The sequence below is a fragment of the Lampetra fluviatilis genome, chromosome 27 (genome assembly GCF_964198595.1).
Source record: "Lampetra fluviatilis chromosome 27, kcLamFluv1.1, whole genome shotgun sequence".
In the NCBI taxonomy this organism is placed as follows: domain Eukaryota; kingdom Metazoa; phylum Chordata; class Hyperoartia; order Petromyzontiformes; family Petromyzontidae; genus Lampetra; species Lampetra fluviatilis.
The window spans coordinates 10,824,224-10,840,901 of NC_136301.1; the positions used below are offsets into that span (position 1 = coordinate 10,824,224).

The 16,678-nt window shown below is 48.3% G+C and overlaps 1 pseudogene; it reads left to right on the forward strand.

Moving 5' to 3' along the window:
* The first annotated feature begins 1,494 nt into the window (after positions 1-1,494).
* On the forward strand, positions 1,495-2,556 carry LOC144942580 (trace amine-associated receptor 365 pseudogene; annotated as a pseudogene).
* The last annotated feature ends 14,122 nt before the right edge of the window (positions 2,557-16,678 follow it).

The following is a 16,678-nucleotide window of genomic DNA, read 5'->3' on the forward strand; positions in this document are numbered from 1 at the left end:
CGTATTGTTTGGAGGCAAGGAATGATCCCTGCGAACTTCAACATCAAGCCCTTAATCCAGACTATGCCGTAGGCTAATTACAGGTCTACAAACGATGCGCCGGTCTTGGATTTCTTCTGGAATCCGGCCTCCACGCATGTCACAAGGGCCAAAACTTTCTCACAGCAGATGCCTCCAGGCTGAAATCCCGCTTGTTCTTCATTGATAACTGACTCGACAAAGGGGCTGATTTTCCGGAGGATGATGCGTTCCAAGAGTTTAAATGTCCGGCACAGCAGTGATATTGGCCTATAGTTTCCCGAGTTGTCAGTTAACTTGCTCTTTTTGGGTATTGCAATGACCATTGCCTCCCACCATACTTTTGGGATGCATTCGGTTTTCATGGTTTTGGTGTGCAGGTTTAGCAGACATTGGAGTCCTATAGGGCATAAGTGATGGAGGAATTCTGGGGCGATACCATCTCTGCCAGAAGCCTTGCCTTTCTTAATTTCAGCCAGACCCTACCTCGCTTCCTCTGTGCTGATGGCGGTGGGGTCTTGTGAAGAAATTGAGGTGAATGTCTGGTGTAATTGGTGATATATCTCCTGCGTGATGATTTTGTTGAGCGGTCCTTTTGTGTTTCCCACTAGTTTGGAGGCCATAGAGTGGGGCAGGATTCTTGTGGTCCGGTATTTTTTGGAGGGTCTTGAATGAGGTGTTTACTCTGGACGTCTGTTGTTCTGCTCCATTCACCAGCATTCCTCCAGATTAGGGTGAGATGCTAGTATGTTTAGAGAATGAACCCATAATGGGGATTGGAACTTGAGCCAGTGGTGAGGTACATTGCTGAGGTCTTAGTTGACGGCTAGGTTGTTTATTTTTCTTGGATTCCGTCAAGTCGAGTCACATCAATCTGCTCCATTCGATCAAGTATTATTATTCACCATTATTTTTTATATTCTGAAAACGGAACAATTCCATAATTGAATAAGACCCATTGATGTTACAGTAATAAAAAACAGAAACCAAAGTAAAAATCTTAAATTAGTTTCTGGTATCTAATAGATTACTCTGAAGATAAATGCTCATCTTGTTGGACTACACACTGAGTTTTAAAATCGAAACATTGACATTCGAGTTAAGTCGTAAGTATTTTTCCTTGTCAATCACGTTTCTCGGAATTCGAATTAGCTTTGTTTAAATCTTTTTTAGGTTTTAGATCGGGTCGTAAGCATGGCTGAAGTACTTAATGAAACGCCTTGTGGCAATCTCCACAAAAGCTATTTTCATGAGCTATTCATTGTTCTTATCGTATTTCTGAAATGTAAAAGTAACCACTTAAATGTATAATTATAGTTGCTGCTCGACATAAACATCAGCCAACGGAACTGCATTTCATTATTTATCTGTTGAAATATTTTTTCCTAAACCACCGCTTGTCATTTTGATTGGTTCTTGACTCGCATATTGCATCTGACACACATACATACACACACACAGACACACGGCATCACCATGGAAAATCGCACGGTGGGTCTTTACGACCACTGCATCGACTCCTTCTACCACCTCAACTGCAGTACACCAACGCTCTCTGTGCCAGAGCGCACCATGGCGCTCAGCGCCATCACCACTCTCATCCTCGCCACCATCCTGGGCAACCTCCTCATCATCACATCCATCGCCTACTTCAGGCAGCTGCAGACTCGCACCAACATCATGGCGCTATCTCTGGCCGTGGCCGACCTCCTGGTTGGTCTCACGGTGATGCCCTACAGCATGATGAAGGCCGTGTACAAGTGCTGGTTCTACGGGCAATTCTTTTGCAATCTGCAGTTCTTCCTTGACTATACGCTTACGAACTCTTCCATCATACACCTGGGTTGCATCGCCTATGACCGCTACGTGGCCATCTGCGACCCGCTCCGCTACTCGCAGCGGGTGACCAATCACACCGTGGTGATGATGCTGCTGATCTCGTGGTTCGCTCCTGCGCTCTTCTCCTCTCCCATCCTCGTGAACTTCAACCCCGAGTGGTCACGTGACATCATCGAGATCATCTCGTGCCCGAACCAGTGCCTGTTCTTCGTGAGCACGTGGCTGGTCAGCGTGGTGGGCGTCTGTCCGTACGTGCTCTCTCTACTCACCATGTCATACGTTTACGCGAGAATTTACATCGTGGCGCGCAGGCAGGGCCGCCAGATCAGCTCGGTGAGTCTACAGGTCCATGCCCAACAGCAGCAGCAGCAACAGCAGGCGGAACCTACAAACATTCGACAGAAGTGGACGGCGATGAAACGAGAACACAGCGCGGCCAAGACACTCGGCAGCATCATCGGAGTCTACCTGCTGTCCTGGCTGCCCTTCTACATGGTGGTCTTGTTCTTCCCCAATTTCCAAAACAGTTCGGCCGCGGTGCGAATCACCACGTGGATCGGCTACATCAGCTCGGCTATCAACCCCGTACTCTACGCATCTCTAAACCGTCCGTTTCGCAGCGCGTTTATCGCCGTGATCAGCTGCAAGGTGCTTTCCTCCAGTAGGGCGAGGACAATGGACCTGTCTGGTGTGAAGTAGGTGATCGCGAGATATGTTTATGGAATACATAAGTGTCTGTGTGTGTATGCCTGTGTCCCTGTCTCTGGCAGTCATCCCGGTCGATCAACCCATAACACCTGGGGCTAATCCATGACCTCATCATAGCGAGCCTTCAACACTTCGTGTGGCCTTGAAGTGCATTTAGCCTGGCACAAGTGCTGTGGCGAATGGTAGTTGTTATTATTGCTGTGTCTCTGTCTGTCCATGTCTCTTTGTATCTGTATCTTTATCTATTCTTTCAGTGTTAATCTGGCTAGATCTATTTGTTTGTCGGTACAATTCTCTCTACCTCGCTATGCCTTTGTGTCTGATTCTCCTCAAATTTCTCTGTCTTTGTGCCTCGCTGTCTTTCATTGTGCATAAATCTCTCCGTATTTCTGTACCCAATTAAATGCATGCCTATTTATCTGCATCTGTATCTCCCTCTGTCTGTCTCTATGTCTATCTGTATCGGTATCTCTCCCGATCCTGACCATGTTAAAACGATTTAAAGCTTTCATGACTGCAGGGATTCATCTTCTTGGTTCTTTCGGTAAAGTCACGTAGAAGGGAAATAATAAAATAATAAAAATTTGACATAATAAAATACAATTATCACGACGTTTCGGCCACAACGGCTGCTTGTGTTGTGGCCGAAACATCGTGAGAATGTTATTTTATTGTTTTATTTGTATTTTTTCATTATTTACCTTCTACGTGACTTTTCTGAAAGAACCAAGAACATGTTAAAACGTTCTAGTAATCGAATTACTAGTACAAAACAAGAGAACTGGAAGACCAGCATGAGTCTGTTTACATATTTAGCACGAATGTACTTATACCATAATCAGCAGACTTAAAATGCAGACAAATGTCCCTTGGTTACCTCGTAACCTTTAATGAAATGAAACTGTGCTTTGTTAATTATTATCAGAAGCCATGATCAGTCGCCTGCTGGGTGAAGGCCTCACCAATACGCCGTGCCGCCTGTTGCGAATCTGTCCACTGAATGGGAGGTTTCAAACGTGTACCGATTTTCAATAAGAAAAAAACGTAAGAACTTTACTAATAAAAATGTAAGAAGGCTCAGAATGTCTATTCCAACAATTTTGGATCACAAATATGTTCATACATAAAAGGTCTGTAAAATGACAAAAACATGAGTACGTACGTTTACACCTTTAACCTAATAATTTAAGGTTAGCATACTTTATATACATTGTAATTAAATGAAATGAGAATATTAATACCTGGGTAAGGAATACTGTATTAACAAAAAGTTCGTTCACTAATGCATGCTTTCGAATGCTTTGTTATTTAAGTGTTTAATTCTGCCTTCTTCGGTGTTAAGCTGTTCATTTGTTAAGTATCCTCTTATCAACAACCCGAATGATGATGGTGGACAACGATCATTATGATGCACGATCAGTTTCTTCATGTTCAATCTGTAAAGATAAACACGTGTAAGGATAAAATTGGCAAAACACAATGATGAAGGATCCTCTTGACAAAGAGTCTTGAGATTCAGAAAAGCGTTCTTGAACATCATAACCATTATCTCGAATGCGTATATGTACATTTATTAGACATTAAATTAGTGCATACGCTTTGGTTCTTTCGGTAAAGTCATGTAGGTAGAAATAAAACAAAATAAATCACGACGTTTCGAACGCAACACAAGCGCTCGTCTTCAGGTGAAAATCGCGATAGCCACGATGTCTGCTGCGAGCAGCATGATGTCTGCTGCCTTGTGAAGAGAAGCTGTTACAAGCAAGAGTTTATATATGTTTTTGAGAACAAAGGTAGCCGAAGTAGTGTTACTGGGGTATAATAGTGTAAAGGTAATAAATAGCATGGCATGTTAAAGGAATTCATATTATTGGTTCTTTCGGTAAAGTCACGTAGAAGGGAAGTAATAAAATAATAATAAAACATAATAACATAATTCTCACGACGTTTCGGCCACAACGCAAGCAGCCGTCCTCAGGTGAAGAATGAAACACCACCAAGCTTGGAGCGTATATTTAAGCTGGGTTGGAGGGGGGGAGGTGGGAAGAAGAGCGCCTTGACAAAATAATTTGCATATCAAGAGGAATTTAGCATATGGAAAATGCGTAGGAGGTGGGCGAGGGGGTTTCAAATAAAAATTATGCCCGTGCATTATGCAGGGTTAGCAGCATCAAAGGGAGGGGGAAGTGGGGTAGCATTAACAAAGGAAAGGAATGTTAATAGTATGTAGCTGCAGTTACTAAACAACCATGTAAAAAACTAAAGTATAAACTACATAAACAACTAAAGTATAAACTACATAGCATCATCAGTATACTTACTATACTCTACAATAAGCTGAGTTACTAACAGTAAGTAATACATTACAATTCTACGTCGTAAAAATTATATAATATGCTTCCATCTAAACTTTATTCTCTTACATCACACGAGTCTACACCGTACTATATACTGCCATAAACAAACCCAACATTATATTATATACTGTATTGCTATAAACCACCTTATACATTTTAATATAACACTATGTATTATACCGGATTCCCACCACCGTCTTGATGAGGGAAGAATTCCCTCATCAAGACTCTATATCATAGAGCCCAATGCATCTCCGACCATGAACACATTTCCAGTGAACTCAAACACGTACGCCAAGCTCTTAAGGCTAATGGTTACTCCGACTACACAATCCGCAAAGCCATCACTCCAACCATCAAGAAAGATCCTGTTGAGGAGCCTTTCAAGACCATCACCTTACCCTACATTGCTGGGGTCACAAAAAAGATCTCCAAAATCCTGATTAAACACAAGATCCAGGTCCGATTCAACACAGTACATAAAATCCGTGATCTGGTACCATCTGTAAAAGATGTGATTCCAGACAAACAGTACCCTGGCGTCTACAAACTAAGTTGCCTCTGTGGTAGCAGTTACATTGGGGAAACCAAACGACACGTCTCAGACCGCATTCGTGAACATAAAGCTGATCTAAAACACGGTAGGACAAACACCTCAGCCGTGGCAGACCACTGTTACAACTCAGTGGGCTCACATGACATTGACTTCTCCAAGACGGAGGTTCTCTGCAAGCCATCTGGCTATCATGAGAGATTCGTTCATGAGGCGATCCACATATACAAACACAGAGACAATTTTAACCGAGAAGATGGATTCAGGCTTAGCAATCATTGGAAGGACGTAATAAACCATTTCGATACACATTAGGGTGAGTTGAATAATACATAGTGTTATATTAAAATGTATAAAGTATAGGGTGGTTTACAGCAATACAGTATATAATTTAATGTTGGGTTTATCTATGGCAGTATATAGTACTGTATATGCTAAGAGAATAAAGTTTAGATGGAAGTATATTATATACTTCTTACGACGTAGAATTGTAATTTTATTATTTGTTGTTAGTAACTCAGCTTATTGTAGAGTATAGTAAGTATCAGTTTATATTTTAGTTTTTTATGTAGTTTTCACTTCGGTTTTCTACGTGGTTGTTTGGTAAATGCAGCTACATATCACTAACATTCCTTTCCTTTATTAACGCTGTTCCTTGCGCCCCCCCGTGGTGCTGTTGATCCTGCATAATGCATGGGCATAATGGGACTTTGAAACCCCTCCGCCCACCCCCTACGCATTGTCCATTGGTATGCTAAATTCCTCTTCATATGCACATTCTTTTGTTAAGGCGCTCCTCCTCGCTACACCTATATAAGCTCCTAGCTTGATAATGTTCTCATTCTTCGCCTGAGGACGGCTGCTTGCGTTGTGGCCGAAACGTCGTGAGAATTGTTTTATTATGTTTTATTTTTATTATTTTATTACTTCCCTTCTACGTGACTTTACTATGTATTATTATACCCACCCTAATGTGTATCACACTGCTATATGTTTACTATACAATTACGATACTATATATTACTTTGTACATTGTATTAAGCATATAAATGTTATACTATTTGTTATTATACACTGTACCATTGACCGTCGTGTCAATGGGTGAGTCGTGGGGGGAAACTTGCAGCGGAGCAAAGAATCCATTCCCTGCGGAGAAAAATGTTAAAGGAAATTAACTTAGATTAGCATGTTGGATTATAGTGCAAAGTCAATCAGCTTCCGGAGCGCATAAGAGCTCAGGAGAAGGAAGCTTGTGTTGCCTCCAAAACGTCGTGATTTAATTCAGTTGTTTTCATTTATAGTATTTTGTTTATTGTATTAGCTACATGACTTAGCCGAAAAAACCAAAGAGTATGTTTACAGAGTACCTTGGTCTCGGGAAAAAAAACAATATTGTGCGAGCCCACAGCATTATAACAATGGTCAGCTACGTCATAGGTATAGTATTGATCCTACCGTGTTTCAGATCTGCCTTGTGTTTGCGAACCCGGTCCGAGACATGTCGTTTCGTTTCCCCAATGTAACTGCTACCGCAGGTACAACTCAGTTTGTAGACCCCAGGGTATTGCATGTCAGGAATGACATCCTTCACAGATGGGATCAGATCACGGATTTTGTGTACTGTATTGAATCAGCCCTGGATCTTGTGTTTGTTTAGGATTTTTGCAATCTTTTTGATGACACCTGCTATGCACGGTAAGGTGATGGTTTTGATTGGATCCTCAGAAGGTTGTGTCTCCATGGTTAGGGATACAGCTTTGCGAATTATGTGGTCCGATTATCCATTCATCTAATCGAAACGTCCAAGCAGCCCTCCCTAAAACCATCAGCTGCCAGACCACCCACCTTTTATGGCCTTCCAAAAATCCATAAAGAAGGTACCCCACTCCGTCCCATCGTTTCCACCATCAACTCCCCTACCTACAAACTGGCCGGATTCTTGTTCTTGTCAGAGACCTTGCTTCCATTCACTGGCAAGACTACCTCGGCAGTACTTAGCTCAGCTCACTTTGTTTCTCTGATTAAGGGCATTTCTCTGTCTCCAGATGATTTGCTTGTCAGTTTTGATGTAGTTTCTCTGTTCACCAAGGTTCCTGTACCTGCCACCATAGCAATAATTGAAGACCTGGTCCAACAGGAACTGAATCATGATGTACCAACTTTACTTACTTCATCTGGAATGGTACTTTCTACAAAAAAAATTGAAGGCACCCCCATGGGTCCCCCCTATCACCAGTGGTAGCTAATTTGTTCATGGAGAAATTTGAAACAAATGCCATCCTGACATCCACCCTACGTCCTTCCTTGTGGAAGAGATACGTAGATGACACTTTCGTCATTTGGCCACATGACCAACCAGCACTGAACCAATTTCTCAACCACATCAATTCCATACACCCATCCATCAAATTCACCATGGAAGTGGAAACTAATGGTAAGCTACCATTCCTGGATGTTTTGATTGAGAAGAGGCCTGATGGCTCGTTGAGACATTCTGTCTACAGGAAAGTTACCCACACTGATCCCTATCTGAAGCCTGATTCCCACCACCACCCGGCCCAGAAGAATTCCCTCATCAAAACACTACACCATAGGGCCCGCTGCATCTCTGACCAGCGCCACCTAGCCAGTGAACTGGAGCACGTACACCAAGTCCTCAAGATGAATGGATACTCGAACCACACAATTCACAAAGCTGTATCCCCAACCATGGAGAGACAACCTTCTGAGGATCAAATCAAAACCATCACCTTACCGTACATAGCAGGTATCACCAAAATGATTGCCAAAATTCTAAACAAACACAATATCCAAATCCGATTCAATACAGTACACAAAATTCGTGATCTGATCCCATCTGTGAAGGATGTCATTCCTGATATGCAATACTCTGGTGTCTACAAACTGAGTTGTACCTGCGGTAGCAGTTGCATTGGGGAAACGAAACAATGTCTCGGACCGAATTCGTGAACAAAAGGCAGATCTGAAACATGGCAGAACCAATACCTCTGCCATAGCTGACCATTGTTATAATGCTGTTGGCTCGCACGGCATTGTTTTTTCCGAGACCAAGGTACTCTGCAAACCTTCGGTTTACCTTAAAAGATTTGTACATGAAGCTATCCAGATATAAAAACAGAGACAACTTCAACCGAGAAGAAGGGTTTAAGCTGAGCAACCATTGGAAGGACGTGATTAACCAGCACAGCGACCAGCTCGGCAACCTGGTCTGACCAGTCTTCCTATCGCAGCGCAGCAGTCAGCCTCGCAGCAGCCAGCCTCACATCAGCGAAGTTCCGTAGCAGCGAGCTCCGCAACAGTGAGCTCCGCAATAGCGAAGCTCCGCAATAGCGAAGCTCCGTTGCAGCCAGCTCCGGAGCAGCCAGCTCCGCGACAGCGAGCTCTGTAGCAGGAGCATGCTCCGCACCCTCACGCGTTAGCACGGCCATCTTTTGGATCGCTAACACGGCTGCTTTTGTCACACATGGACATGCAACCACCGGCATGACGGTATCGACTTGCTCATCTCTCATTGACTTTAACATGATATTCTCATTAACATTGCTCATTTACTTTTACATGCTTTTCTCATTAACTTTAACATGCTATTCTTGGTGACACATAGACTGACGTTAACTTGCTAATTTTTTCATTAACTTTTACATGCTTCTCTCACCAAAATACATTTGCTAATCCTACATGCTAATCTGAGCTCTTATGCGCTACGGAAGCTGATTAACTTTGCACTATAATCCAACATGCTAATCTAAGTTAATTTCCTTTAACATGCCACGCTATGTATTACCTTTACACTATAATACCCCAGTAACACTACTTCGGCTACTTTTGTTCTCAAAAACATATATAAACTCTTGCTGGTAAGAGCTTCTCTTCACAAGGCAGCAGACATCGTGCTGCTCGCAGCAGACATCGCGGCTATCGCGATTTTGACCTGAAGGCGGGCGCTTGTGTTGCGTTCGAAAGGTCGTGATTTTTTTTATTTACAAACGTGACTTTACCGATAAATCTAAGGAGTATGGTTTCTTGCAGTCACGAAAGCTTCAAATCAAGATTACCGTATTTTCCCGCTTATAACCCTGCGGGGTATATGGAGGTGCGGGCGATTCCAAACATATTTTACACGTGTGACATGTCATAACTATGCAACACTTACCTTTGACTAAAGCACTGCTGATTAAACCACTCACACTAAAATTGCACATGTTATCACGTTTTAAATTATTCGAATTGTTTGTACAATTAAACTGCAATGTTTGAAGAGGGCGCACTTTGTTTACCGGCGACGGGAGAGCTGGGGGGAGACTTTTATAAGTTTATTCACCAGCGGCAAAATGCCCTGGAATTTTGCAATATTCAAGCCTTAATGGCCACACCAAAAAGCACAGCTCACCATCCCACCGCCGCCCCGCGACACGCAACGCCGGCACTACAATCCCCACGCACCGGCCGCGCAACAGCATCCGACGCGCTGTGTCATTTCTAGCTTTGGCACCTCTTTGCTTGGCAGGGCCCCCCCGCTTATTCCACACTTCCTCCCCTGATGGTTCGAGGTCACAGTCATCGGTAACATCACCACCGCTAGACAACGCGGCCCGTGCGCCACGCCACCGCGCGAGCCACACCGCCACGTGCACATTCATCCACGTCACATGTGCCACACCGCTGCGCACGCACCACCACCCCGCGAGATTTCCGCGACACATGTGTCACACCACCGCATGCACCATACTGCGACGCGCACGTCACGCCACAGGTACGCGTGCCACAACGCCCTGCGCCACACCGCGGCACGTGCGCCGCACCGCCTGGTGCGACCCACCGCCGCGCACGTGCGCACATTTTTGGTCCGCCGCGTGCGCCACACCTCAGCACATGTGCCGCGCCGCCAAGTGCGTCACACCGCTGAGTGAGTTCCGCACCACCGCGCGCGCTACACCATGCCACGTGCGTCACGCCGCCTCACTCCGCGTGACACACCGCGGCGCGTGTCCCGCGCCGCCAAGCGCGCCACACCGCCGCGCACACACCACATTATTCAGACCGCCGCGTGCGCCACACCTCAGCACATGTGCCGCACTGCCAGGCGCGTGCGCCGCACGGCCGGACTGTCACGCGCTCCGCTCCACCACGCGTGCTGTACCGCCGCATACGTCCTGCCCGCGTCGCCGCGTCTAACGCCCGTTTCGACTCGATCATTAAAAAGTGAAGGTCAGTTCACCATTCGTGTTGGTGCAGAGGGCCTGACCGGCCCCCCACCGCTCCTGGAACACGGCGTGCGCATCTCCAACCTGGGAAAAGTACGCGTGCTCCAGCCGGAGCCTCGCTTTCAGCAGACCTTTCAGCGTTGCCTCCGCTGAACAACTATCGTCCGTGTTACCTCGCAGTTTCTTTTTCGCGTTTTGTATACTGCCATCTTGGCTTGCGCGCAGACAAAGTTTGCCAGGATGTGGCGCTTGTCCGCCCGGTACGGTACCCCGCATATAAAGACGCTCTTGTAGAAGGGCACCCCCAATTTCTTAAACACGGCTCCCAGGAGTCTGAACAGCGGGTCCAGCCGCGAGCACCCCACGTACTGGTGGGCGAGGTCCTCCCTCGCGCCACAGAACACGCACAGGTCTGATGCCCCCGGGGTGACCTTGCTGATCCACGCCGCCGAGGGCAGCGTCCAATGCGCCAGCCTCCACTGGAGGTCCCCGCTGCGCTTTGCCACGGGGGCCTTGTAGAGCTGTTTCCACTGGGGGGTGGTGTCGATCAAGGGAGAGAAGAACTCCCTCCACTTCGTGTCCGGTAGGTTTTCCAGCTCTCGACACCGCAGTGTTTTGACGCAGCAGTCGTACAGCACCCGCTTGGAGGCACCCTTGAGGGCCACGTCTCTGCAGTTCGCGAGCTTGAGCAACCTCCCTGCCTCACAGCGCCCGGGGGGCTGGATGCAGGAGACGCGCAACTCCTGGAAAGCGGGGGGAGGGGAGGGGGGAGGAGGAGGGCGGCGGCCGTGCGGCACCGCTGTCTCCTGGCGTTTCTAGCTGCAAACGCAGCTTCCGCATCGCCGCGATCGCCTCTCGCAACAACTTTTCTCCGGCCATCATGGAGCGGAGCCCAGCGGCGCCGCTCACCTCAGCTGCGTTCTTCCATTTGGAGCGGCCGTCCTGGCTCTTCACAAGATCCCTAACCGTTCGCACTCCTGCCGAGGCGAAACGGAGGGCCAGCGTTCCCTCCTCCCTGATTCCATCGAGGAGGCTATTGTGGAACAGGGGTTCGGTCATGAAGCCGTTAAGGCCGTGGTGCGGGCTCGCCCTGCTCCATTCCAGGCTCCGCCACGCCTCCAACAGGCTCTGGTAATAGCCCGGCAGTCCGGTGCAATCGACTAGGGACAAGTCCATAAGGAAGAGCTCCCTCCCATATCCCAGCCGCCCGCCCGCATTTCTCAGCAGGGCGAGGGCCAGCGACGTCCGGGGCAGCTCTTCTTGTTCATATAGCAAGTTTCTCACGGCCTGGAGCCTGAAGCTCATCACTCGAGCGGTGACGTCTACCAGGCCCTGGCCGCCCTCACCCACCGGCAGGCAGAGGACCCCTGGCCTCATCCAGTGCTTGCCGTTCCAGACAAAGTGGGCAAGCGACCTGTTCGCCCTCGTGAGTAACCAGCCCGGGGGTTGGAGGGCCTTGGCTCTGTGCCACAGCACCGAGGCTGCCAGGTTATTCCCTATGAGCACTCTCCCCCTGAAGGACATTTGTGGGGCAAGATGTGCCCACGCTCTCAGTTTAGCATCAAATACGTCGCTCATCTCGGTCCAGTTTTTGTGAACGACTTGGGGCTTCCCTAGGTACACTCCGAGATACTTCACGCCCTCACCCTGCCAGGTGACTCCGCCTGGGAGGAGCACGGAACTCACTGCACCTTGTGACCCCATCCATAACGCCTCACACTTCCGCCAGTTGACTTTGGCGCAGGAGGCCTTTTCATAGACCTCCACCGCCCGGCAGAGTGCAGCGACGTCCTGCGCGTCGTTGATCACGGCGCATACGTCGTCCGCATAGCTGGGGGGAGAGAGAGGTGGGGGGTTGGGGGCGGGGCAATGGGGTTACCGTTTTGCCGCTTTTGTCTGTGCAAGTGCGCAATCTACCAGTGCTAAAACTGTACTTACTTATCTACCAGTTATGTGTTACTTATTTTTTGGATATTTACTTTTTATTTATTCATTTACTGTTTTAAGTTCACTCGTTTCTCGCTAGTTGTTTTCTTTGTGCACGTTATGATTGTAATGTTAACAATTGATAGATGGAATGTATTACAAATGTAAACTTCGTATTAATATGATGGAATTAAGCTGCGGTAATGACGTTAAAGATATGAATGCATGCGGGGTATATGGAGGTGCGGGGTATATGGAGGTGCGGGCTATCTGAAATTAGTTTTACACAAAACGCTATTTTTGCGGGGTATATGCGTCTGCGGGTTATATGCGTATGCGGGCTATATGCGAGAAAATACGGTAAATGAGTGTTTGATGTGGTGTATCAACAACAGTACTGGAATTACAAATGTGACCACGCATAGCCAGCACGATGACCGGTAACCTTTGTCCATGTACTTATGTGAGGCTCAGTCGATCTATATGAGGCCCAGAGCACGGATGTTAGCTATGGCTGGAAATGGACCAAGTGCACCATCGCCTCCACAGCCACCACCACTATCCCCATTATCACTGGTATTTTTGAACCACATAATCGCCACTACCACCAAATCATTATTCACAAACACACTCAAGTGACCATTGAGACAAGTGTTAGTTGTAAGGGCTGCGCCTGGTCTGGCCTGATAAGAGGTGAACCGCTTTGTACAATATGCAAATTACTCGGTGGCGGCCCCTCTGGGCAGTGTGCACAACGTTAAAGTTGGCTCCTTGCCCCAAGTACATATTACTCCAATGCCCCTCCACCTGAGGTTATGCAGCCTTCCCACGGCTCAGGGAGACGGCTCCTCGGGGTGAAGACCCTGTGCATGCCTCGCTGGCGGCAGGGAGGGGTTTTCTAAACTGAGGGACTCACTTTCTGCCCGAGCTCTCTCATAGAGTTAGCTATCTGCCTAACAACCACAGTCACTTGCACACCCACAACGCACCATCAACAAAATGAAGACCATGACGACACAGACTGTGTAACATTCAATCTCTCACCTTGGGTTTGACTGGCCATAGACAAACTTTCTGGGATGACTTGACTTGGTGTTCACGGCACGGTGACGCTAGTATTTTCCCGTTCGTCCACATATGTCGACTCGGAGCTCTGGCTCCCTCATTCACTACCGGGTAGGGGAGGGGTCGTACGGGCTTTGCCAGCGCCAATCACGTGACCCCAAATCTCCCGTTCCACCCCTCCCTGCCTCTCTCAACAGCCTGCTAACAATCACTCCCAGCCGCAAGCGGTCGTTCCCATGGGCTTAGGTGCAGCCATTTCCATACTTCTGCTAGCGACCGCCACGTATTCCATCAATATTGAACCTTGTACATTAGGAAAATGCATAGTCAGGCCTCCAACTTGGAGTAACTTGGCCTAAAAACCATTGTCCGATGTGTAGGGGGAGGTGGTGCTAGCATTAATACAGAGTGAAAGAGAGATTGTGGTGCCACGGCCACAGAGCAACTCCGCAAGCGCCGCGACTCCCCCCTGGCCCCTACACTGAGCACACGCACACACGCAGCGCACACACGTAGTAACCTGGCGGGGGATTGCCTGGCACATCGGGTTTTAATCCGAAGGACCCCTAGAGGGAATTTCCCACGGTTTCCCGGTGCCAGGAGATTGGCCAACCCTCGCAGGACAGGTTACATTGCGGTGCCCCTAAATTGACTTAACATTGTATGAGCGCAGAAAGAAAAGGTTCACTGGGCCAACTGCAATAAGTTATTCACGACATTGGGGGGAGGGAACTGAGGGTGGAATATCAAGCGAGAAGAGCATGAGGTCAGGAGAATCACAGCGCCACTGCCGCCCCCAATCTCGGCCTTCATACCGAATACACACTTGTAGGCTGTGTGTTCACCAGCCGGGGCACCCTTCCAGATGTCCCGCAGCGAGAGACAATGGGTCGCTGGCGCCGCCACCACAGCACTCGAGGGACAATGGATGGCCGCCGCCGTCCACGCAGCAGTCGACGGAGTACACAATAACAGGGGGGAGGGGGCGGTAACCACAGGTAGGTGGGCGATTGGTCGCGCGAGACAAATGCCATCCCAGCCCTTTGAAGTAAGGGGATTAGGCCACGGAAGGGATGATAAAAGGAGCCACGGCACAGGTAAGCGGACGATTGGCTGCGCGGTGCGACATCACCCTGGGCCTTTGAAGTTTAGGGAATAAAAAGAGTAGCCCGGGACGATTTTCGCTCTGGTCTTCAACCTCTGGACTGTCAAGACCCACTTCCTGCCGTCCTGCCTCTTTGAGCTGCTCGCAGCATCCGTGTGATGCCAATGAGTGCTGCTACGAGGTAGTGATAGGTCAAGTCTTCTCTCGTCCTCCTCCCTCCGACTCTCACAGCGTCCGTGCGATGCTGTGAGTACAGCTTCTAGGTATGTGGTAGGACGTTTGAGCGACTGGGTACGTTGGCAGAATTAGGCTTGGCTCTCCTCGCAAAATATTCCCCCAGGTATTGTGTGTTTGCGCCGCGAGTGACTGGGTACATAGGCAGAGTTAGGCTAGGCTCTTCTCGCGAAATATTCACCCAGGTAGTGGGTATTTGCATCGCAAATAAAACGCTAGTACAGAACATCGGTGTGGTGTCTGTGATTTGTGTGTGTGGAGCGACGCGTTGCGAGAGGAGTGATTGCGGAGCCGCAGCGTTTGCGCGCGTGTTAGGACATCATCACCTGCAGGTGTGGGTGTGGTCGTGCAGCTGTGCGCCACATTGGCGTGAGTGGTGGTGTACACGGGCATGTGTGGGTTAACCGAGGACGGCGGTGAGCCAGCAGTTTAGCCATGTCCCTCAGAGAGGGCACTAGCGCGGGGGGGGGGGGGCAATCACCCGGTCGGTGGGGGCCCGGCGGGAGCCGATCGATGCGGTGGAGGAGGGAGCGGAAGGGGCGGACGTTGTGCCCCACCTGCCCAGCGAGGGCGGTGAGGTGGACGGCGGCCCCGACAAGAGCAATCCATAAACGTCTCCCACATTTCGCTTGTCCCACCATCACCAACACAGGGACCTCTATCCCGAGGTTCCTTTATCCCTGTCGTATGGTGTACCCATTTACATTTGTGTGGCTGCGATAGAAACTATGGGTATGGACTTATGTTAAAATGCTACAGCTGCACCCCCCTGGGGCACCTGCCATGCTCACATCGGAAAGTAACGTGCAGGGTTCAGTGTATGGCTCCACAGTATGACATGATCAAAACCAACTCTAGTACAGCATTTTAATTTAACTGCATATATATTTTAATTCCATTCGCCAATCAGTCAACGATTAATTAACATTATCTTCTAGTGTAAAAATCTAATACTTTTCAACTATATTAATGTAATGTAGTAACTCCACGGGAGACGACTTCACGGGTAACACACTCTTTATTTTATCAAACTTGGTTACAGGTGACTAACACCTACTTTGTATCTCGGGTGACAAACACCCACTTCGCTACTTGGCGACTAACGCCCACTGAGTTACTCGGATGACCAACATCCACTTAGTACTCGGGTGACAAACACCCACTTAGCTACTTGGCGACTAACGCCCACTGAGTTACTCGGATGACCAACATCCACTTAGTACTCGAGTGACAACCACCCACTTAGCTACTTGGCGACTAACGCCCACTGAGCTACTCGGATGACCAACATCCTCTTAGCTACTTGGCGACTAACGCCACTGAGCTACTCGGATGACCCACATCCACTTAGTACTCGGGTGACAAACACCCACTTAGCTACTTGGCGACTAACGCCCACTGAGCTACTCGGATGACCAACATCCACTTAGCTACTCGGCGACTAACGCCACTGAGCTACTCGGATGACCAACATCCACTTAGCTACTCGGCGACTAACGCCACTGAGCTACTCGGCTTCACTAGGTCTTCAGCTCCGTCTTCGGGTCTTCAACTGGGTAACTCTCCCCGAGTGCTCTCGCGCGTCCCCCTTTATACCCCACCTGCGGACGTCGCTGCGAGCACTCACTTATTCGACCAATCGCCGGGT